Source organism: Nicotiana tabacum, chromosome 11 (genome assembly GCF_000715075.1).
Source record: "Nicotiana tabacum cultivar K326 chromosome 11, ASM71507v2, whole genome shotgun sequence".
NCBI lineage: Eukaryota > Viridiplantae > Streptophyta > Magnoliopsida > Solanales > Solanaceae > Nicotiana > Nicotiana tabacum.
Window position 1 is genome coordinate 88,946,587 of NC_134090.1, and position 25,349 is coordinate 88,971,935.

The following is a 25,349-nucleotide window of genomic DNA, read 5'->3' on the forward strand; positions in this document are numbered from 1 at the left end:
AACTTTTGGAGGTCTTTCCAGAAGGGTTTAGGCACACAAGTAAATCTCAGCACTGCATTTCATTCGCAGACTGACGGACAGGCTGAACGTACCATTCAGACACTGGAAGATATGCTACGAGCATGTCTTCTAGATTTTAAGGGGAATTGGGATGATCATCTTCCACTCATAGAATTCGCCTATAACAATAGCTACCATTCCAGTATTAAAATGGCCCCATACGAGGCACTATACGGGAGGAGATGTAGATCACCAGTTGGATGGTTCGAAGTCGGTGAAACAAAATTATATGGGCCAGATTTGATTCACCAAGCTATTGAGAAGGTGAAAGTGATACAGGAGCGATTGAGGACGGCACAAAGCAGGCAAAAATCTTATTCTGATGTCCGACGTCGTGATCTAGAGTTTGAGGTTGGTGATTGGGTTTTCCTGAGGATCTCACCAATAAAGGGTATTATGCGTTTTGGGAAGAAAGGTAAGCTGAGTCCAAGGTATATCGGGCCGTATAAAATTCTTCGACGGATTGGACAGGTTGCTTATGAGTTAGAATTGCCATCCGAATTGGAATTTGTCCACCCGATATTCCATGTATCTATGTTGAGAAAATGTATTGGAGACCCTTCTCGAGTCGTCCCTATCAAAGATGTACAAGTTACAGAGGACCTATCATATGAAGAAGTGCCAGTGGCGATATTAGATCGGCAAGTCCGCAAGCTGAGAACAAAAGATGTAGCTTCCGTCAAAGTATTGTGGAGGAACAAAAATATGGAAGAAATGACATGGGAAGCAGAAAAGGAGATGAAGTCAAAATACCCTTACGTATTCCAGAATGAAGATAACAAGGATGCTGGTGGAAGACAGGATACATTGGAAGAAGAAACGGCTCTATGAGGTAAGCAATAATTTGAGAATACTCCTCCTTAATACAAAATGGTGATATGTAAATAATGTAAATACGCATAATGCTTTGTGTAGACTTGTGAAACCATATGTTGGGCTTAATTACTTGCAAGTTTTGCTAGTGACCATTTTATAGGGGAAAATTGATCGTAAATTTCCATTGGAATCCACGATGATTTAAACTCCCCATAAACCCTTACATTCGAGGACGAATGTTCCTAAGGGGGGGAGGGTGTTACAACCCATATCCACATGTGTTAGTTCATTCCATATATTAGTTAACATAAATCCAAGAAGGAATTATCTTTGAGATGATAAGAAGTCAATCCTATTGGTCTTAAGTGATACAAGAGTGTATAAGGGTGATTAACCAGTATTAGAAGTTAAACGAATCAAGGATGTTGTAACTCGAATTTTCAGGTAATCTAGCGGTGCTTAATACACTCAAGAGGTCATTTATGAAGGTATTTTAATCATATAATATCTGTATCATAAGTCTTGAAGTCAAACGAGTTATGAAACAAAAGTCGACAAAAGTTGTCGCAACTTAGGTTCATAATTTTACTTAAACATTAGGTCAAATGTTTCTAATCTTTTCTCATAATTTACAAGGAATTACGGGGTGATCTACCCACCAAATTAAATATCTATGAGTCTAGTTTTCAACGCATTAAACCGTTCATCGATACGATCTCGGATTAGAGAGATATTCGCGTTTTCGCGAGACTGCGCCAAGCACCTCTCTATGGGGCCCACTAAGTCGGTTTAAGATATTTGGACCTATATAGGATGACTACAACCCGTTTTAAGTCATTTATTTTCACTATTTTCAGACCTTAGAACCCTAGGAATATCCTCTCAAGGTTCTCTCAAGATTCAAGACCCAAACAAAGGGCAAACAACACAAATCAAGTGTCGGGAATTCCGTGGAGCTAGTAAGTCTCTTGTTCTTCTTGTTGTTGCTCATTTTTGTGTCGTTCCAGCCCGTGTGGGAGGTTGTTTTAAAGGGTTTATGTTCTGTAAATACTCCCTCATGTTCTTAATATCAATCCTAGGTGATTTCAAGCCTTCTAAAGTGATTCTAGTGCCGAAAAACACTAATTGATCGCTAGTTTTGTTTTTTTTGTTGTGTGGCAGCATTGGAGGAATATTTCATGGAAATTTAAGGTCAAATTAGAGTTGTTCTTTCTGTATAAAGGTAAGGAACCTCTTACTCTATATGTATTTAAGATTATCCAAGTTGCGGCTAAGCCATTGAAGCTAGAACTTGTGAGATATATATCGAAAGGTTTGGTAGTAATGTTATTGTTTTGTGGACTGTTTTGCGTTGTTGTTGGGCTGCGTATTTTACTACTATCTTGTGGAGTTTTGGAGGAGGAAGGGTGTGGGGAAACACCATATATATGTAGGGTTATGGGCTGATAGTTATTCGTAACATTTCCAGATTGTTTGACACGACTATGGTGGTCGTCGTATGTATGGAGTGATTAGGCTGTGTGTGGACTATATTGGGAGGCTCAATATGTTTATTATTGATGTTGTTTGGGCTGTTTGGTGACTATTTTGAATGGTGTGAGGTCATATATATAGGGGAGGTGCTGTCCGTTTCATCGTAAAATAGGGTGTGGTCGATACATAATAGTTATGACGCTTAAATGATAACGATAGTATCGTTTCTCTTATTGTAGACTAAGGAGTTTTGACAATTGCATAGCTTGAGATTGGGGAAGTATATACAAGGTATGTGAGGCTATCCCTTTCCTTCTTTTGCACGACTCCGATTGCACATAATGTAATGAACGATCTTCCAAGATACTCTACTCTTAGAAGCTAGCAGTACTTACATTGTTTTCCCTCTTATGGAATGATTGATGTTAATGTTGCTTCTCTTAGTCTTATGTTATCAATGTTGTTGGTACTTCCTGATTCTTATAAGGTTCATAGTGAAGAGTTAGTCCTAATAACGTGTACAGAGGATACCGACCTTACGTCACTCCGAAAGGTTTAGAATGTGATTCCATGAGTCGAGCATGCATTATATATATGTATCTATTTTACTCTACCGAGCCACGCTATAGTTGGCCGGGTACGGCACCTATTGTGCAACCACTGATCAGTTGGGTTTTACCGAGCTTCACGTGGCCGGGTACGATTCTACCGAGCCTATTATGGCCGGGTACGATATGATGATGATGATGCCCACAGAGGCGAATGCTTTAAAGGTTTATGTATTTATACATATGTATCATGTATTTCATGTAAGTAGCCCTCAGAGGTACTAAGATGTTACAGGTGGTATATTCTTTATCCTTGCTTACATTACTGATCGTATTTATGGTTCCTTGCCTTACATACTCAGTACTTTATTCGTACTGACGTCCTTTTATTTGTGGATGCTGCATGTCGTGCTGGAGGTCCTGATAGACAGACAGGTACAGCTCCCCCACCACAATAGACTGTCCAATTCAGCGGTGATTGGCGAGATCCCTTCTCCGGACTTGCCTTGGTCTTGGTATGCAATTTTTGTTATAGACATTATGGGTATGTCGGGGCCCTGTTCCAGCTCTGTTGCAACACTTATGTTCTTTTAGAGGCTCATAGACAGGTGTCGGCTCATGTATAGTTTGGTATGCCTTGTCGGCTAGTTTTTGTTGTATAGTCTTTCATAGTAGCGTGGTAGCTCATACCTTATATGTAGTTTCTTGATTGTCTGGTCATCCCCTGCTATGTATGTTCATGCCGTCATATTTTATTGCTGGTTGTCCATGATCTAGGTCTACCATTTATATTGATCTCGTCAGCCTTAAAAGATAATAATGAAGGTTAGATGAAATGTACGTTGGTGCTCGGCAAGTGTGGTCGGGTGCTAGTCATGGCCCTTCAGTTTGGGTCGTGACAGTCCCCTGGCTACTACAAAGAAGAATGCTGAAGGAGTGGATGTGCCAAAGACAAGAGATGACTGTACTGCTGAAGATTTGAAGAAATGAGAAAAGAATTCCAAGGCGAAGAAATATGTTGACTAGGTCCAGACGAGTACAGAAGAATTCAAAGATGTACTACTGCTAAGGAGATCCGGGACACTCTACAAGTGACCCATAAAGGAACTCCTCAAGTAAAGAGATCAAGAGGAACACTACTGTATTCTCAATATGAGAATTTCACCATGAAGGAAGGTGAAACCATCCAATAGATGTACACAAGGTTCACAACACTAACAAATGAACTTATGTCTCTTGGAAGAATTATCCTTAAAGAAGACAAGGTTGAGAAAATCTTGACAAGGGTCTTGCCAGTAACTTGGGAAAGCAAAATCACTGCTATGCAGGAATCTAAGAACATTGCTACTCTCAAATTGGATGAGCTGATTGGAAACCTCACTGCCTATGAACTGAGAAGGCAAACCATGAAGATGGATTCACCCAAGAAGGAAAGAAGCCCGACTCTAAGAATAGTTGAAGGTGCAGACTTAGAGGATGATGAAATGACTATGATCACAAGGGATTTCAAGAAGTACCTAATAAGAGGAAAGAGTTCTTCAAGAGGTGCAACCTTCAACAAATCAAGAGCCCCTGAAAAACAAACCAACGAGGGCTGCTACAAATATGGAAAAATTGACCACATGATCAAGAACTGTCCTCAATGGGAAATTGAATGGAAGAAAGAAAGGGCTGAACAAAGAAACAAGAAGAAGGAACAGGTTCAATCCAAGAAGAACAAAGGATCAACAAAGGCTATGGTTGCTGTTTGGGGAGAAAGCTCAGATGAGGATTCAGAAGATGAAGCTGGAGATGAACAAGCAATTATGGCAATTGGAGAATCAGACAATGAACAAGAGGTAGGTGTGATTCATCTCAAAGACAAGATTAAATTTTTGTCTAAAGAAAAGCTATCTGAATTATTGCTATACTTTATTAATTAGTTTGAGATCATAAGCAATGAGAAGGAACATCTGTCTAGGAAAAGTGTGATCCTAAAAGCCAAGTGCAAAAATTTGGAACTCAGGGCTAGTGAAAGAGACAATAAAAATACTGAGTTTAAGAACCAGGTTTTTGAACTTGACACCACTATCTTAGAACTTAAATCTGAAAATCTAAAACTGAAATTAGGAACAGGTAAAAAGAAAGTTGATCACACACATCTCACATTAGAAGAAAATCTAGGAAAAATGAAGGATGAGTTGTACAAGAGAGATGAGCCGATAAGAGTCCTAAAAGAAGATCTAGGCAAGGTGAAGCATGAACTAGACAGAACTTGCAAATGGAATAAGTCCTCTGATGCACTGTCCTGGCTATAAGAGCACCACAGTAGCTATAAGAGAGGACTTAGCTATGGGACCCCAGCACCTAAGTGGGATCCCAAAAGCAAGTATATCACACTTCCTGAGAACAAAATCTGCACAAACTGTGGCAAGAGTGGTCATTACAAAAGTGAATGTAATGCAAAAAAAAAGGCCAGTCAAAAGAACAAAATCTTTGTTCAAGAGAAAAATAGACAGCCTGGATGGGTTAAAAGGAATTTAATTCACCCATTTGCCTATAGAAAGGGACCCAAACTAGTTTTGGTTCCTAAGACTAACCCCTGATTTCGTTTTGCAAGTCCAAGTGAAGGAAAGTAGCCAAATATGGTACATGGATAGTGGCTGCTCAAAGCATATGGCTGGAAGTAAGAACCAGTTCCTTTCACTTGAGAACCTAAAAGGAGGTAATGTCTCCTTTGGAAATGGAATGAAAGGTGAGATTATTGGGGTTGGAAAGGTAGGTAAAACAGACTCATATTCTATTGAGAATGTCTACTTGATAGATGGCTTGAAATATAACCTAATCAGTGTATCACAACTGTGTGACAGATGTAACCTGGTAGCATTCACCTCGACCAAATGTTTTGTGATTAATCTTACCATTGACAAGATTGTTTTGCAAAAAAGAGTTAACAATATTTACATTGTAGATTTGTCCACTCTTTCAGAAAACAAACTCACTTGCTTAAGTGTGTTGGACAATGACCCCCTCCTATAGCACAAAAGACATGGTCATGCAAGACTAAATCAACTCACCAAATTAGTCTCTGAGGACCTGGTAATAGGGTTACCTAACATTAAGTTCAAGGAAGACAAAGTTTGTGAGGCTTGTACAAGGGGAAAACAGGTAAGATCCTCTTTTAAAAGCAAGAAAGTGGTAAGCACGACCAGGTCGATAGAACTGGTTCATATGGATCTCTGTGGTCCTATGAGAACATTGAGCATAGGTGGTAAGAAATATGTGATGGTACTTGTTGATGATTACTCTAGGTTTACTTGGGTATTGTTTTTAACATCTAAGGATGAAGCATTCGACATGTTTACTGCCTTTGTTAGAAAAACTCAGAAACAACTAGGTAATCAACTTGCATCAATTAGGTCTGATCATGGAACTGAATTTGAAAATGCTAAGTTTGCTGAATTTTATGATGAGCATGGTATAGATCATAATTTCTCTGCCCCTAGGACTCCTCAACAAAATGGAGTAGTTGAAAGAAAAAATATGACTCTTGAAGATATGACTAGGATTATGCTTCTTTCTAGTAAACTGCCCCATAGCTTCTAGGCAGAGGCTGTAAATACTACATGTTACATCATTAATAGGTGCATGACTAGACCTCTTGTAGAGAAGACTCCCTATGAGTTACTTAAAGGGATAAAACCAAATATATCTCATCTTAGGTCATTTGGATGCCAGTGCTTTGTGCATAATAATGGAAAGGACTCCCTAGATAAGTTTGATCCCAGAAGTGATGAGGGAGTATTCTTGGGATATTCTTTACATAGCAAAGCTTATAAAGTGTACAACAAAAGAACTTTGTGTGTAGAAGAAAGTGTACATGTAGGTTTTGATAAAACTCACATTCTTTCTGAGAGACTGGAACATGAAGATGAAGCTATTGGGATGGCAAAAGAATTGAGTGAAGTCACAGCTCAAGCTGAAGCTACACCAAAAGAAGGAACAGGTGATGGAACAGGTTCTTCCATCCAGGGCAGCCTGACAGGGGGAACTGAACAAAGAAGAAGTGAATCTAACTAACAAATGGAACCTGTCTATGAGCCTGTTCCTCAGCAACAGAACATGGGAGAAACTCCATACAGAAATCAGTTGGTTGTGAAACCTTACACGTATCAAAGTTATCCCATTGAGAACATCCTTACTGACCCAACTTCTGGAGTTAAAACTAGATCTCAATTAAAGAATCTGTGTGCCTTTGATGCATTCTTATCTCTTATTGAACCTAAAAATATTGTTGAAGCCTTGCAGGATGCAGACTGGTGAATGCAATGCAAAATGAACTCAATCAGTTTGAAAGAAGTCAAATGTGGCATCTGGTCACAAGACCCAAGGACAGATCAGTCATTGGCACTAAATGGGTCTTCAGAAACAAACTTGATGAAGATGGAACAGTTACAAGGAACAAGGCAAGATTGGTAGTCCAAGGTTATAGCCAAGAGAAAGGCATAGATTATGATGAGACCTTTGCTCCAGTTGCAAGACTGGAGGCAATAAGACTCCTCACAGCCTTTGCAGCACACATGGAATTTACCCTTCACCAAATGGATGTGAAGAGTGCCTTCCTAAATGGATACTCAAAGGAAGAAGTCTTTGTCAAACAACCTCCAGGGTTTGAAAATAAGGAGTGTCCAGATCAAGTATACAAACTGGACAAGGCCTTATATGGACTGAAGCAGGCTCCTATAGCATGGTATGAATGCCTATCCAAATTCCTGCTTGAACATGGATACAAAAGAGGTAAGATTGACAACACTCTATTCTTGAGGGAAAAAGGTAAGGATCTACTAGTAGTTCAAATATATGTCGATGACATAATTTTTTGGGCAACCACTGAAAAACTGAGTAAGGAATTTGCTAAATTAATGGGGAGTGAGTTTGAAATAAGTATGATGGGTGAGCTTAACTTCTTCCTAGGTTTACAGATCAAACAAAACCCAAATGGAACTATGATCCATCAGCAGAAATATGCAAAAGAGTTGATTAAGAAGTTTAAAATGGATGAATCAAAAGAAATAGACAAACCCATCGCAACAGCTACTAAATTAGACATAGATGAACTTGGTTCATCTATTAATCAGAAGTTGTATAGGGGTATAATTGGTTCACTTTTGTATCTTATTGTTAGCAGACTTGACATAGTTTTTAGTGTAGGGCTTTGTGCTCGTTTTTGTTTTCAGGAAAATCCTAAGGAATCCCACTTGACTGTTGTCAAGAGGATACTGAGATATTTGAAAAACAAATCTTTGCCTTTGGTACCCTAAAGGTAGTAACTTTAATCTAGTAGGATGTGCTGATGCTGATAATGCAAGTTTCCTTGTGGATAGGAAAAGCACCTCAGGTATGACTCATTTTCTTGGGTCATGTCTAGTATCATGGGCCACTAAAAAGCAAAACTCAGTGGCCTTGTCTACTACTGAGGCTGAATATGTTGCTGCTGCCTTTTGTTGTGCTTAATTATTGTGGATCAAACAGCATTTGATGGATTTTGGCATTGAAGTTGGTTGCATCCCTATCTTTTATGATAACACTAGTGCTATAAGTATGACCAAGAACCCGGTTCATTATAAGAGGACTAAGCACATAGATGTTAGACATCATTTCTTACGGGACAGCTATGAGAAAGGATTGATTACTTTAGAATTCGGTGCTACTGATAAACAAATTGCTGACATATTTACTAAAGCACTAAGTAGAGAAAGATTTGAAAGGAACATGTTAGAATTAGGGATGATTAAAATCACCTAATGGGACCAGCTCAGAATGCACAATGAAAAAAAATGAAAAAAAAATTGCCTAGGAAATCTGGAACTTGCGTAAATATCTAGATTAATTTTTACTCTGTTTCATATTGTAAATAGTATAATCCTATGACATGTGTTGATATGACTCACTGATCTCTAACAAAATTTTCTCTATTTTGGTAAATTGAGGCATGATCAAGAGAATTTTAAATGAAGAACCTGGTTCATCAGTATTGGTTCATCTGAATAACGAGATATGTTTTCTATGCTCTGCACAATTAGAAATATAAATATTTAAATCATGAGCAGAGTCTTACCTATGTTCAAAAATATCAGAAAATCATATCCGTTTATTTTTGAACTAGTTCTGTCCCACTAGAATTCTCACCACATAAAATGCCTTAAATCTAGGAAAGCTTAACCGTTCATTCAACCTGAAATTTCAAGTTGATTAGACCTCTAATTGACTGCTACCATTAGTCATTAAATAAGTTTCTTTATTTAAATACCCATCATCACCCTCTTACACCCTCATTATTCCAAACCGTCAAAAATCTAGTTTACTCTCAATTTTTCTCTCTTCCAAAATCCTAACTCACAAATTCTATCAAGTCATCAGTTACAATGTTGAACCCTCAAGATAATCCAGGCACTCCTCCACCACCATATCCTTCTAGTTCCTCCACCCAGTATAAACCCTCAACCTAAGAAAAGACATGTCAAAATGCTCGCTCGAAAAACTATAGCCACAGGTGCACTGTCAAAGAGATTAAACGCACAATTGTTGGCTACCCAAGCCCAAGAATCCGAACACTCAGATGACTCTTTCAAATCTGCAAGTGAGGGGGAAGGACATGTGTCTTCTAGCTCTGAGAAGATTTAGAGTTCCACTGCTGAGGTATGTTTTATATTGGTTGAAAGTGTAGAAAATAGGCTTGTTCTTGTTGGGACTGTTAGAGATGTGGAAATGCCTGAATTGAGAAGGAGAGGAGGTAAAAATAAAAATGAAAAAGAAAAAGAGAGAGAGGGTACAAACAATGATGTGAGAGGAACAGGGGTAGAAGTAATTGATTCATCACCTACCTCTGAGATGATTAGACCAGCAATTTGTGGAGCTGAGGGAGAAATTGTGGGAGAAAGTGGCAAGAACACAGGGGGAAGTGGATCAGGGGAGGCTGCTGAGGGTTTGGTAAATTTGATTTCTCATGTGGATGAACCCGATTCATCTGTTGAAGAAACCCTAGCAGACCTTCTGAGGAAAGTAGATGCCAGCTACAATCCTAAGAAAAGAAGAACTTCAACGCCCAATATTCCAAGCACTACAAAGAACATCAAGAAAAGAAAGTCTAATTCCCTTGCCAAAAGGGAAAGCCACAAGAAGTATGGCGAAACAGAGTGAGAGTGAGTTACAAAAGGCTTTAGCTGAAAGCAAGAAGAAGAGGATAAATAAAGTAAAAGCAAAGGTTGCAGAGACTTCTGAGGTTGTTGATGTTGGGGAGATGGAACAGGTCCATCAGGAGGAACACACAATTGTGGAGGTTCAGACACCCAAGCCTAAAAAGACTAAGACCCCTTCCAAGAAGTCTTTATCAGCGTCAAAGGCTGTTGAATCTTCATTGGCCAAGAGGACAAGGTCTGCAATGAAAAACAAACCTGTTAGAATTGCTGAAGATGAGGAATGGAGTGGTGAAGAAGAGAGTGTGTCTGATGGTGAACAAGACAAGCTGGCCAAGTTTTGCAAAAGACAATTTTTGAAGGGAAGATTGCTGAAAGACTTGGTGGAACTAGGAATGGTTTGTTTGGTTGATGCACTAGCTGTTCAGGGCTAGAAGGACATGGTCCTTCAGATGGATGGAAGGCTAGCTTGGAATGAAATCGTTGAATTCATGGCCAATGTAGAGGTCAAGGATGGCAGAGTCACCAACCAAGAGAAAGGAGTTCAAGTGACCTTCGATGCAAAGAAGCTGGGAGAGATTCTTGACATCCCTGCTGAGGTATATGATGACTACACTAGGCAAAGATGGCCAAGTCTGGATTCCCTTCCTCCTGCCCTTGAAATCACTAGGAGATTCTGTGATGTTGAAGAAGTGAATGAGGCCAAGTTTGTGAACAAGAGTGAAATGAAGCCACTACACAAAATCCTCTTTGAGTTGTCAACAAGTGCCTACTGCCCAGACAGGAAAGAAGGCACATTGCTAACTATATGGACTTAGTCCTGATGGAGTGCCTTGAAAGTGGAAGGAAAATCAATTGGCCTGCATTCATCATCAAGCTACTGGACAGGGTTATCAATGGCTCCAAGGCCCATGCCACCCCTTATGGATTTATTCTGACTACTGTTCTTTATCGGTGCAAGGTACCTCTGAAGAAGTGGGAAATGGCCACAAGCAAGGACCATTTAGGCATTAATACTCTGATTGCTTTTGACTATCTAGTCAATGCCATTCCCAATGAACCTGGTTCATCCAAGAAGATACCTATCAACAGTAAAGTGAGGGCTCTAGTTTAGGAAAGTGGGGCCAAAGATGCTAAGATAGCTAGGCTGAAGGCTCAATTAGCAGAGGTTGGATCTGAGAGGGATGCTCTCAGAACTAAGCTTACCAAGGAAAATGAGAAGAATGATGGGATTCTTCACAATATGCTGAATCTTCTCCAAGACCAAAACCACCCCTCTAGCTCCCCTAAGCCTTAGGAATTCTAGCCTTTATCTCCTGAACATGTCTAGTACCACCAGTGACCCAGATTAGGGATTTCTCTTACTTTTTGCTCATGTTTTGAATTTTTTTGCTTTCTGTTTGTGGATTGTGGTAGCAACATATCTTCTATCAATGATATCTACTGTTTTTGCTCTTGTTGGCTGTTAATATTTCCTTCGTAATTTAAATATGTTTGCCGAATTACTGATGATTGATCTATGATTGCACTTGCAGTTTCCCCAGTGGATATGAGTAATTGTTAAATTTCTGGGACTCACACTTTGTTTATGCAACTTTTCGATGATGCCAAAAGGGGGAAGAGATATTGTGCTTTACATATTCTGAATAAGTGATATTTATAACCTAATGAACCTAGTCCTTGATGATAAGTAAATTTTTCTAACTTTGTATTAATGAATAAGCTGAGTTCTGAAAGGGCCTAAGTGAGTCAAAAGCATAGAGTTTGTCATCATCAAAAAGGGGGAATTTGTAGGCCCAAGTAAAGGAGAAGTTTTGAAGACTGACAAAGGAACTTAGACATGGACCAAGTCCATCTTGTGAAGCACAGTTAAGATCAACCCAAACATGTGAGATGCACGTGAAGGAGATAAACCTAACTTATCAGAAGTGATATCTCGTGATCATGATCGAAAATGTTGCATATTGGATAAGGAGAAAGACTCCTTACACAAAGAGAACACGGTTTAGGAAAAGGATAGAGTTAGAGTATGAGATCAACTAGAACTCTTTCACCATGGAAGAGTAACATCTGTATCCTAGTAAATCTCTAATTGCTAACTCCTTAAATATCAGTGGCATTCTCTTTTACAGGTAATGCACATAAGCAGAAGCAAAACGTGAATTGAGAGAAAAATAGCAAGGCAATTTTGCAAGAAATTTATATGTGATTCAAGCGTGCAAACCTGAAGCTACTTGAACCAGATAGAAGAACCACTTCCAAGTGTCTATCTTTTATTCTTGTTCAATTATAGTAGGTGATTTTACATTGTACCTTCCAACTTATATAGAAGCAATTGTATTAGGTACTTAGAGTTTTCAAGTTAGAGTTAACTTGAAGTAGTCACAATAGTTGAGGTTGTATGCCACAACGGGATTAGAGTTAATCCTAGGTTTACAAAACCCTTAAGAAGGTTGTCACGCTATCTCTCATTGGGAAGGTTGTCACGCTAAGAAAAAAAAAAGAAAAAAAAATGGACTCAAACCCTTAAGAAGGTTGTCACGCTATCTCTCATTGGGAAGAGCCACCCAGTTCGCACAACACTCTACCCTTGGAAAGAACCGTGACATTAAGAAAACCAAGGGCTTATTGCAAACGCCAACACAAAACAAAAAGGTTATGAGCCTGCTATGCAACTAAAAATGAAAAACTTTAACAAAAATAGAAAAACCGAATGAATATGTACAATAGGGGAGTAGAATATACAACCGGGGAGGAAAATGAATATGTACATAAAGTAGAAAAGTAACTAGAATGAAAAGTTATGTACATGCCAACTATCAACTAGCAATATAAGCTAAGAGTCAAATAAATATGTACAGTCATCTCAAATGTATCAACCATCAAAATACAAAATAGTAGGGCGCACCCTTACGAATAAAAGTTGGCATTGTCCCCAATGCCAACTACCAAAATAAGCATATAAACAGAGAAAGGATATAGAGTAGCTCCTCAAGCCTGATCCGTCGCCATGGGCTGATCAGTGGTCCCCTGGTCCTCTGTACTGGCGGGAACCTCAGACTGGTCCCCGTCCTGCTACTGCTCTGCTATTGGGACAGGGGTCGGGTCATGGACCGGCTGAACATCTGGTAGGGCACTAAAAGTGTCCTCCTGAACCTGTGCTACCTCTATCACAACACCCTCAGTGCTAGGAAGCTTCCTCTTCTTCCTTGGGTGCCTAGGCTCCTCCTCCTGCTGTGGCTCCGGTACAGCTACTGTTGGTGGAGGTGCTGACTCATCAAAGAACAAGTTTAAAGGCAGCTGGTCTGCCTTTAGCTTGTCAACCTCAGCTCAGAGCTCCCTCACCTCTTCCTTAGATGCCCGGGATTTTTTCATCTTCTTGTGTTCTCTGGCAAGCTTCTTTAGAGCTTTGCCATATGCATCAACTGCCTTTGTCAAGGTAGCCTGAGTAGCCAAAATCTTCTCCTGGTTGGCCAGAAGTGTCTTCAATGTCTCCTCGATGGACTGAGGAATCTCAACGGTGGCTGGAACAGACTGGGCCGCAACTTTGGTAGCCAAAGTGGACAACTTGGATGTCGAGACTGACATCCAGTTGTTCAAACTGGCCAATGTCTTTGCTAATTGCTGGGCCGTGAGGGGGTTGGATTTGGATGTGGGAACCACTGGGCCACTTGAAGAACTGGGACATGCAGAGGAGGATGGGATGTCCGGAACAGTAGTGGCAGCAGGAGTAGGTGGCTCAATAGAAGCCTCTACCGCAACTGGCTCCTCAGACTGGCCAGTCGGGGCAGAGGTGGATGCTTTTCCCTTATTATCCCCCTTCGGGTTGTCTGGCCTCTGAATATTAAACCATGAGAACGGCGACACCGGCCGGACTTCAACATCAAAAGGGTATTTTATCACCTTTGCATCTTCAAAGTACATTGTTAGGGTGTTCGGGTAGGGTAGTTTCTGTCCGTATCAATGCCAATGGATGTGATCACACTGTACATAACATTACCCACATTGATGGGGAAACCTGCCATGATGGATGCAATGAGAACCGCTCGGGCGATTGGAATGGTCTGGTCATGGGACGAAGGGTCCAACCTGTTGTTTACAAAAGTTAACCATCCTCGCGTCTCAAAATTGAGGTCATTTCGCAGTATTTTCTTCCCCACCTGAATCCACTCCGGAACAGTACCCGTCTGAGCTATGAACTGTGCCACCCAAGGATGAGCTTCCTCTTTCAACGCTAACTTCTCTCTGTATAGAGAGTCATCCTCATCATTGAAACCCAAATACTCGTTCAACGCCTCTCCTGAGAACACTATCTTCTTATCCCGCACTTTGGTTGCAATTGACCCTTCTTTTGTGTGGGCCACATTGCTATAGAATTCCTTCACCATATGTTCATTTGCATTGACCAGCTCATCTTTAAAGAAATCGCACCCCACTCTAGTAAGAAATTGTTCATGGACTTGGGGAAGGTAGGATAACAAATCCCGGGTGACTACTCTTCTTTCTTGAATCACCTTCTTCTTGGGCCACACTTCCCGAAATTTATGAAAGGCCACCTCGCTGACAAATCTGTCATGCCATACAAGTTTCTAGTTCTTTCAATTCCCCCAACTCTAAGTACCCCACTATCCGAGATCTCCTCATCACTCTTTTTTTTATCTTCTGCACCCTCCCCGGATTCTGAAGTTGTAGGGGAAGTGGAGTATTTGGCATTGCCTGCTTCTGAGCCCTCACACGACTCAGGTTGTATAACAGTTGGAGCTTTAGCTGGGCCTGCGGGGGCTTTCCCCGAATCAATTGAGACATCATGGGAGGGGAGGTACTCACTCCCCGACTGCTCCTTATCACACACCACCTGCTTTCTTGTTTTTAGTTTTGATTGGGGAGTGAGTTTCTTCAATTTTGTTTTACCTCCCCGGGAGGGGTCACCTCCTCGTCCGGGTTGTTTAGCTCCTCGCCCTCGTTGTTTAACCATTTTATGCACACAAATAATTCTAACATTGTTAGTTCAGGCAATTGCAGAGTTTCAGTACAGAGCAGAAACACGGATAGGGAACAGATAATAGCATTGCGGACAGCACAAACAAGGCATGCGAACCGCACTGACCAAGTTAGGAAATGAACCCTCTCTGATTAAGAACTATGTGGACCACATGAACAAGGGGTGCGGCTGCGTGGGGGCCAATGCGGTCCGCACAAACTGGTCATGCGGCCGCATTGGCCATACTATTAAAAACTGGTGCCCTCTGAACCTTACCCACGCGGACCGCGCAAACATGGGATGCGGCCGCATGGGGCATGGCGCGGACCGCACAAACTGGTCATGCGGCCGCGCTGGGATAATCAACCTTTTGGTTTAAGGTTTACGTGGACCGCATAGCAGAATGATGCGGCCGCGTAAAAGGCATACGAATCGCATAATTAGGGGGTGCGGCCGCACTGGGCTTTAATTACAGGGGCAATTAGGGTTTTACAAAAAAACTCAAATCTTTCACGTTTTAGCATCCTACTTTGTCCTACTCATTTATAACATTCCCATCATTTCAAAGAACAACAAGAACAATATAAAACTATCCTAATCATGAAACGACGAAGAACAAAAAAGAAAAACGAAGAAGTTATGACTAGGAGAACATGTATAAAATTTAAATTAATACTAAGTAAAGACTAATGTGAGAGATATGTTACCAGGAAAGCAAAAAAATGCTCTTGATATTAACACTAAGAGGGGTCTCTGAATGTGAACAGTAACTTTTAGGGCTCAGGGGTTAATTTTGGCGAAAAGTTATAATGAAGATCCTAATGGACTATTTATAGGAAACACTGTGGGGCCCATAACTTACCGTCCAGTGCGGCCGCATAATTAGGGGGTGTGGGCCGCACTGGGACTTTACCATTTACCTGTAGTTGCAGCGAAGGCGCGCGGACCGCATGAGATGGGTTGCGGCCGCATGAGAACCACGCGGGCCACACAAAGTGGGCCGCGGCCGCGTGAACACAGTTCAGAGACTTGGCAATATTTTCTTTGGCCGGTGCGGACCGCACAAAGTCGGATTGCGGCCGCACGGTCACTGTTCAAAGACTGTGCACTTTTTGCACAATTATTTTGCACTGGTTCAATCACAATTCCTGCAACATCTCACAAACCATTAGCTCAAAAATCCTAATCTACAACAGAAATCAAAAAAAAAAAAAAAGACATGGGTTGCCTCCCAAGAAGCGCCTGATTTAACATCGTGGCACGACACATGTTACCATCAGAGTCACTTCAAATGAATGAGTGCCACCACGGGGGTGTCATCAAACTTTCCCAAGTAATGCTTGACACGATGCCCATTGACCCGGAAAACTTCACCATTTTTGTTTTTGAGATCAATAGCTCCAAATGGGGTTACACCAACAACTTCAAATGGACCACTCCACTTAGACTTAAGCTTTACCGGGAATAACCTCAACCGGGAGTTGAAAAGAAGAACCACATCACCAACTTTGAATTCCTTCCCTCGGGCATACTTATCATGAAGGTACTTCATCTTGTCCTTGTACAAGGACGCGCTGGAGTAGGCATGAAATCTAAACTCGTCTAGCTCATTGAGTTGCTCAACCCGGAGATTCGCAGCGACATCCCATTCTAAGTTTAATTTTCTCAAGGCCTACATTGACTTATGCTCCAATTCCATCGGAAGATGACAAGCTTTCCCAAACACCAACCGGTACGGAGACATACCAATCGGGGTCTTGTAAGCTGTCCGATAGGCCCAAAGAGCATCATCTAGTTTCTTCGACCAATCGGTCCTATTGGTATTGACAGTTTTGGACAAAATACTCTTGATCTCTCGGTTGGAAACGTCAACTTGACCACTCGCTTGAGGATGATAAGGAGTGGTCACCTTGTGATTTACACCACACTTGGCAAGCAATGAGTCAAAAGCCCGGTTGCAAAAATGAGAACCACCATCACTAATGATAGCACGTGGAGTGCCAAACCTTGTGAAGATACTCTTTTTCAAAAACGCCACCACACTTCGAGCTTCATTGTTGGGCAAAGCGACGGCTTCGACCCATTTCGACACATAGTCAACCGCTACTAAGATATAGGTGTTCCCACAAGAACTCACGAACGGCCCCATAAAGTCGATACCCCACACATAAAAAATGTCCACCTCTAGAATTGTGTTGAGAGGCATCTAATCCTTTTTATAAATCCCACCGGCTCGTTGGCATTTATCACATCTCTTGACAAAATCACCGACATCTTTAAAAAAGGAGGGCCAATAGAAACCGCAACTAAGCACCTTAGAAGTCGTCCTCACCCCGCCATGATGGCCACCATAGGGAGAGGAATGACAAGCCTCCAAAATACTCAATTGTTCTTTTTCCGGGACACATCGTCGAATCACACCATCGATGCAAATCTTGAACAAATATGGCTCATCCCAATAATAATCCAAACTATCCCGCTTGAGCTTCTTCCTTTGGTTAGAAGGGAGCTCATACGGGATTATACCGGTCACAAGATAATTTGCCACATCGGCAAACCACGGCATATCATGCATAGATACCGCAAGGAGTTGTTCATCCGGGAACACATCATTGATCTCAAGGCCGTCAGAAGGCCTCTCCTCTTCCTCCAAGCGGGACAAGTGGTCTGCCACTTGATTTTCACTTCCTTTCCGGTCCACAATTTCTAGATCAAACTCTTGAAGAAGTAGCACCCATCTCATCAACCTTGCTTTTGAATCTTTCTTGGTCATCAAATACCTAAGGGCAACATGATCGGTATGGATAATCACTTTGGCCCCCATAAGGTATGGTCGGAACTTTTCCATGGCAAACACAATAGCTAGCAACTCCTTCTCGGTGACTGTATAGTTTCTTTGAGCTTCATTCATCATCTTGTTAGAGTAGTACACCGGATGGAACATCTTGTTGATCCTTTGGCCCAAGACCGCCCCTACCTCAACATCACTAGCGTCGCACATGAGCTCAAATGGAAAGCTCCAATTGGGTGCGGTAATGATAGGGGTAGTTGTCAACTTGTGTTTTAGAAGCTCGAACGCCTCCATGCATTTCTCATCAAAGAAAAACTTGGACTCCTTCTCTAACAACTTGCACAACGGGTTAACTACATTAGAGAAATCTTTGATGAACCTTCGGTAGAAACCCGCATGCCCCAAAAAGCTCCTCACCCCTTTGACAAAAGTAGGGGGAGGTAACCTTGAAATAACTTCAATCTTGGGTTTGTCAACTTCAATACCTCTCTGCGAAATCTTATGACCCAATACAAAACCCTCTTCTACCATAAAATGACATTTTTTCCAATTGAGAATTAGGTTTGTATCTTCACATCGGGCCAACACACGATCCAAATTTGTCAAGCATTCTTCAAAGGAGTCCCCCACCACGCAAAAATCATCCATAAAGACCTCCAATATATCTTCCACCATGTCGGTGAAAATTACCATCATACATCGTTGAAAGGTCGCTGGGGCATTACACAATCCAAACAACATCCTCGAAAATGCCAATGTGCCATAGGGACAAGTAAAGGTCGTCTTTTCGTGATCTTCCGGGGCGATGAGAATCTGATTGTACCCCGAATACCCATCTAAAAAGCAATAGAACGACCGACCCGCAAGACGATCAAGCATTTGGTCGAGGAACGACAACGGGAAATGATCCTTTCGAGTCACCTTGTTAAGCTTTTTATAGTCCATACAAACTCTCCATCCCGTCACCATCCGAGTAGGAATAAACTCATTGTTAGCATTGGTTACCACAGTCATCCCGCCCTTCTTCGGTACGCATTGCATCGGAGAAGTCCATGAGCTGTCAGAAATAGGATACACCACACCAGCGTCAAGCCACTTGATAACTTCCTTCTTGACCACTTCTTGCATAGCTTCGTTGAGTCGCCTTTGGTGTTCAAGTGAGGGCCTTGCATCCTCCTCCAATATGATCTTATACATACAAAAGGTGGGGCTTATACCCCGAATATCTTCCAATGTCCATACGATCGCCCTCTTGCGCTTTTGTAGAACCGCCAAAGTGGCATCAACCTGCACGTTAGTCAAGCAAGACGAAATAATAACAGGCAAAGTGAAATTAGGGCCCAAGTATTCATACCTGAGGTGAGAAGGAAGTGGTTTCAACTCCAACACTGGCAGCTCCTCAATAGATGGCTTGGTTGGGGGAGTTTTGCGATTCTCAATATCCAAGGATAACTTCCTAGGCTCATAAGAATACGAGCCCATACCATGCAAAGCATTTACACATTCAACTCTCCCAGCATCATCATCAACATCCATGTTCAAGAGCACGGCTTCAAGTGAGTCCTCAACATTCACCATTGCGCTTGTGTCATCCACTATCACCACTGTGACAATGTCAACAAACGAGCACACCTCGGTGCTATTCGATTGCCTCATAGATTTGCACACATGGAACACCACTTTTTCATCACCAACTCGAAAGGTCAACTCTCCCGCCTCAACATCCACCAAAGCCTTCCCAGTAGCTAGGAAAGGTCTTCCAAGTATAATTGGCACCTCAAAATCCACCTCACAATCCAAAATAACAAAATCGGACGACAATATGAACTTATCAACACGAACAAGGACATCATCAATAATCCACAAAGGCCGCTTCATTGACCGGTCCGCCATTTGAAGCCTCATAGAAGTTGGGCGAGGTTGCCCGATTACCAAGGTCTTGAAGACCGAATATGGCATTAAATTGATACTTTCCCCCAAGTCACAAAGGGCTTTTTCAAAGTCGGCACTTCCAATGGTACATGGGATAGTGAATGCACCGGGGTCCTCAAGTTTCGGAGCCATAGAATGCACAATTGCGCTCACTTGATGGGTCATCTTGATTGTCTCACACTCCATTTATCTCTTTTTTGTAACCAACTCTTTCATGAACTTTGCGTACCCCGACATTTGCTCGAGTGCCTCCACCAAAGGCACGTTGATAGTCAAACTCTTCATCATCTCAATGAATTTCTTAAATTGGTTGTCACCCTTTTGCTTGGCCAACTATTGAGGATAGGGTGGAAGAGGTCGAGGTAAGGGTGCTTGGGCTTTGGGCACCGCCGGCTCAGGTATATCAATCACGTGTTCCCTAGACGGGTTAACGACCTCTTGTGTTTCCTCCTCAACCTCATGAACATCAATCCGCACATCATCTCTCACACTTGGTTCAACTACATATTCAACCACCAAAGGCATTTCATTATCTCGTAACTCATCTTCATCCACCATAACTTGGTTTACTCTTGAGGCATGCACATCACCGCCTCTTCCACTTCGCGTTGTCACCGCCATCACATGATTATTGTGCCCACCCTTGGGGTTTGCTACCGTATCACTTGGTAGAGCACCCTTTGGGCAAGTATTTAAAGACTAAGAGATTTGGCCTAATTGCACTTCCAAGTTCCGGATAGATGTGTTATGCGAAGCTAATTGGGCCTTGGAATCTTGGTTCTTTTTCATCATTTGCTCGAACATGCTTTCAATTCTCCCCATCTCGCTTCCGGACGAACTCGGACCTTGATAAGGAAATGGGGGTGGATTGTTAGGTTGTTGGTACATGGGGGGACCTTTGAAAACCTTTCCCCTAGTTGCCTTGGTTCCCGTTATTGTTCCACCCTCCTTGATTGTTGTTGTTGACCCAATTATTGTTACTACCATGCAAATTTCCTTGGTTGACTTGATTACCCCAATTGTTGTTTTGGTAGTTGTTATTCCAATTACCTCCGCATTGTTGTTGACTGCCCCAATTACCTTGAAAACGCCATTGTTGATTTGAAGAGTTACCTCTATTCCCTTGATAGCTGTTGCCATATTGGACTTCTTCGCTTTGATAATCATAGCACTCATTTGAATAACCACCACCATCATTGTTGTTGTCATATTGTTCACAATTACCTTGAGGTTGTTGTCCTCTTTGCCTTTTTTTCAACATAGAAACACCTTCCATTGCGTTAACTTGGCGCGGGTTTTGGACTTGTTGCAATTGCGCCTTTGCCAATTGATTCATAGTTGTTGTAATCTCGGCAATAGCTTGTCCATGATCATGCAATTCCTTGTGCAAATGGATGACCGTGGGGTCACCTTGGGGCACGTTTGCTCGGCTTTGCCATGCCGAAGAGGTGTCGGCCATTTCATCCAGTACATCACATGCCTCTTGGTAAGAAAGTTTCATAAAGTTCCCTCCGGCCAATTGGTTCACGATGCATTGATTTGTGGTGTTGATGCCCTGATAAAAGGTTTGTTGAATCATAGCCTCGGTCACATCGTTATTAGGGCACTCTTTCACCATTGTTCTATATCTTTCCCATATCTCATACAAAGGTTTCGTCGGCTCTTGCTGAAAGCTAGAATTTCATCCCGAAGAGCTGCCATATGACTTGGAGAGAAGAACTTGGTAATAAATTTGTCCGCCAATTCATCCCATGTTGTAACAGAATGATTGGGGAGCCTTTCTAACCAATCCAATGCTTTACCCCAAAGAGAAAATGGGAAAAGCCTCAATTTCAACGCATCATCGGACACGTTTGTCTGCTTGCTACCCCAACATGTATCCACGAACCCCTTCAAGTGCTTGTAGGCATTTTGATCATAGGCACCCGTGAAATTATCTCTCTGCTCGAGCAAGGTCAGCATAACATTTGTGATTTGAAAGTTCCCCGCCCGGATGCGGGGAGGAACAATAGCACTGGCGTATCCTTGATTTGGTAAAACTCTGGGAGCCACTCTCGGTGGTGCCGGAGGAGGGTCTGGAATATTGTTGTTCTCATTTGCATTTATATTGACATGTCGGCCCCTCCATGGAAGTTGAGGTAAGACCTCATCTTGTTCTAGATCCTCTACCTCCTCCCCCGCTATCACATTGCCGAGAGGGTCATTTGCATTAAAAGCCATTGTACCTGATTGATCGACACAAACAAAATTAGTAATCAAGAAGGAAAGAGCAGCAAAACACAAAACTAGTTACACAAATAGTCAACACTGTAAACTCCCCGGCAACGACGCCAAAAAGTGATCGCAGCAAACTCAACCTCACACAACGGTAGAAAGAGCGGGCGCTAAGATTTTTACCCGAATAGTGGTATCGGGGTCAATTTCCACAGGGAGCTTGGAATGGAGTTGCGTATTTGTTCAGACTAGGAATGCATGCTTGCTCCAAATTGTACTTCTAAAAGTTTTTGGGGTTTTTGTTTAGTAACTACTATTATCAACTGCAAATTTAGGCTATTTTATGCTAAAGGGGTATGTTCTAAGTTGTGATTAATATAGAGGAAGACACTAGGGTCGTGGCATCACCTAGGTGGTTAACTAACGGGTAGAGACTACTAATAATAGATTGACAGAGTTGGGATCAATGTTATAACCGTTGCACAACTATACCCACTCTCACACCTCTCGGTAGTGAGAGCATTTTGCCCAATTGATTCTTTCGAGACCAATTGGGTAGGCCAATTAGACCAAACAACTAGGGTTCAAGTAGGGTGATTACTCTCTCGAGGTTTAACCCGTTAATTGGGACTACCATTTCTCATGGGTCCACCCCAATTCCTTGTTGGGTCAACTTTGGGATCATAGACTCTCTTTCTCAAGAAGAGTCAAGACCCACTAAGCTAGAATGATGGGATTCTTCACAATATGCTGAATCTTCTCCAAGACCAAAACCACCCCTCTAGCTCCCCTAAGCCTTAGGAATTCTAGCCTTTATCTCCTGAACATGTCTAGTACCACCAGTGACCCAGATTAGGGATTTCTCTTACTTTTTGCTCATGTTTTGAATTTTTTTGCTTTCTGTTTGTGGATTGTGGTAGCAACATATCTTCTATCAATGATATCTACTGTTTTTACTCTTGTTGGCTGTTAATATTTCCTTCGTAATTTAAATATGTTTGCCTAATTACTGATGATTGATCTATGATTGCACTTGCAGTTGCCCCAGTGGATATGAGTAATTGTTAAAATTCTGGGACTCACACTTTGTTTATGCAACTTTTCGATGATGCCAAAAGGGGGAAGAGATATTGTGCTTTACATATTCTGAATAAGTGATATTTATAACCTAATGAGCCTAGTCCTTGATGATAAGTAAATTTTTCTAACTTTGTATTAATGAATAAGCTGAGTTCTGAAAGGGCCTAAGTGAGTCAAAAGCATAGAGTTTGTCATCATCAAAAAGGGGGAATTTGTAGGCCCAAGTAAAGGAGAAGTTTTGAAGACTAACAAAGGAACTTAGACATGGACCAAATCCATCTTGTGAAACACAGTTAAGATCAACCCAAACATGTGAGATGCACGTGAAGGAGATAAACCTAACTTATCAGAAGTGATATCTCGTGATCATGATCGAAAATATTGCATATTGGATAAGGAGAAAGACTCCTTACACAAAGAGAAGACGGTTTAGGAAAAGGATAGAGTTAGAGTATGAGATCAACTAGAACTCTTTCATCATGGAAGAGTAACATCTGTATCCTAGTAAATCTCTAATTGCTAACTCCTTAAATATCAGTGGCATTCTCTTTTACAGGTAATGCACATAAGCAGAAGCAAAACGTGAATTGAGAGAAAAATAGCAAGGCAATTTTGCAAGAAATTTATATGTGATTCAAGCGTGCAAACCTGAAGCTACTTGAACCAGATAGAAGAACCACTTCCAAGTGTCTATCTTTTATTCTTGTTCAATTATAGTAGGTGATTTTACATTGTACCTTCCAACTTATATAGAAGCAATTGTATTAGGTACTTAGAGTTTTCAAGTTAGAGTTAACTTGAAGTTGTCACAATAGTTGAGGTTGTATGCCACAACGGGATTAGAGTTAATCCTAGGTTTACAAAAGAGTTTTTGTAAATGCAGTTTTTGGCTCAGTAATTTTAGTGGAGAGTTTGGGAAAATCCTACTGAAAGGTCGGTCGTGGTTTTTTCACCTTTTGAGCCAGGTGTTTTCTATGTAAAATCTCTGTGTTCTTTATTTTCTATATTTATTATTCCGCGATAGTAGTAGTTGGAACACATAGAAGAACCAGGTCCTTTTATAATCAAGTTAAGCGAAAATTTGGTACAATATGAATCACCCCCCTCTTGTGTGGTATTGAAGTATAAAACATCACGCGATACCAAAGCTAATTTCAAAGCGGTTCAAAATGGCAGACGTGCCAAAATATGACGGGACCTCGAATCCTCAAGAGAACATCACCACCTATACAATGGCGGTAAAGGAAACGACTTAGCTCCACCCGAGATTGAGGTAGTCTTGTTGAAAAGGTTCAGGGAGGACCTCACAAACGGGGCCCTGACATGGTATTCACATTTACCCGAGCACTCAATAGATTCCTTCGATATGCTTACGAATTATTTTATCAAAGCCCATGCTGGGGCCAGGAATATATAGGCCCGAAAGGTCGACATATTCAGAATTTCACAAGGAGAGTCCGAGTTATTGTGAGAGTCCATAACCAGATTTCAGAAGAAAAGAATGCTTCTACCGGTCGTGCCAGATGAATGGGTAGCTGGGGAATTTAGTAAAGGGCTGAATTCGAGGAGTTGTGATGCTTCCCAAAAACTAAAAAAAAGTCTGCTCGAGTTCCAGGCGACAACATGGGCAGATGAGCACAACAACTACTAATCAAAGATAAGAATAGAGGATGACCAGCTCAGTTTTCCAGCATCAACATAGGGTTAGGACTGAGTGAAGAATAAGGAAATGTTGAAGGATGATTTCGACACAGATCGACGGTCTTTTAGAGGTCGTTTTTTGCCCTACAAAAAGGTCGAAGAACGCAGCAGAGGTTTCTGGTCGGCGGATAGCTTTGCTACCGATAGGAGAGTTGATCGTGGCCAGAATAACAGATCATTGCAAAAAAAAAAAAGAGGTATCGGGCTCTCAAGATTCTAGTTATACCATATTGTCCGTGTATAACTTCAAGTTAGCCTAGTGGAACTTGTGTCGGTGATGAGGAACATTAAGGAACCACGATCCCGAGGCTGATGAGATCCGAACCCAGTCAGAGGGATCCTAACATATGGTGTGAGTATCATAGGACCAGCGGTAACCGGATTAGGGACTGCAACATTTGCACCAGGAGGTGGCGACATTGCTAAAAAATGGCCATCTCAGAGAGTTCTTAAGTGGCCGGGATAAAAATAGTTACGGTCGCAACTAGGACAACGTAGATCCCTCAAAGATGGACAAGACCCTCTTCATCTAATGATCAACATGATTTTTGGAGGAAACAAGATCAATGGTGTAACCT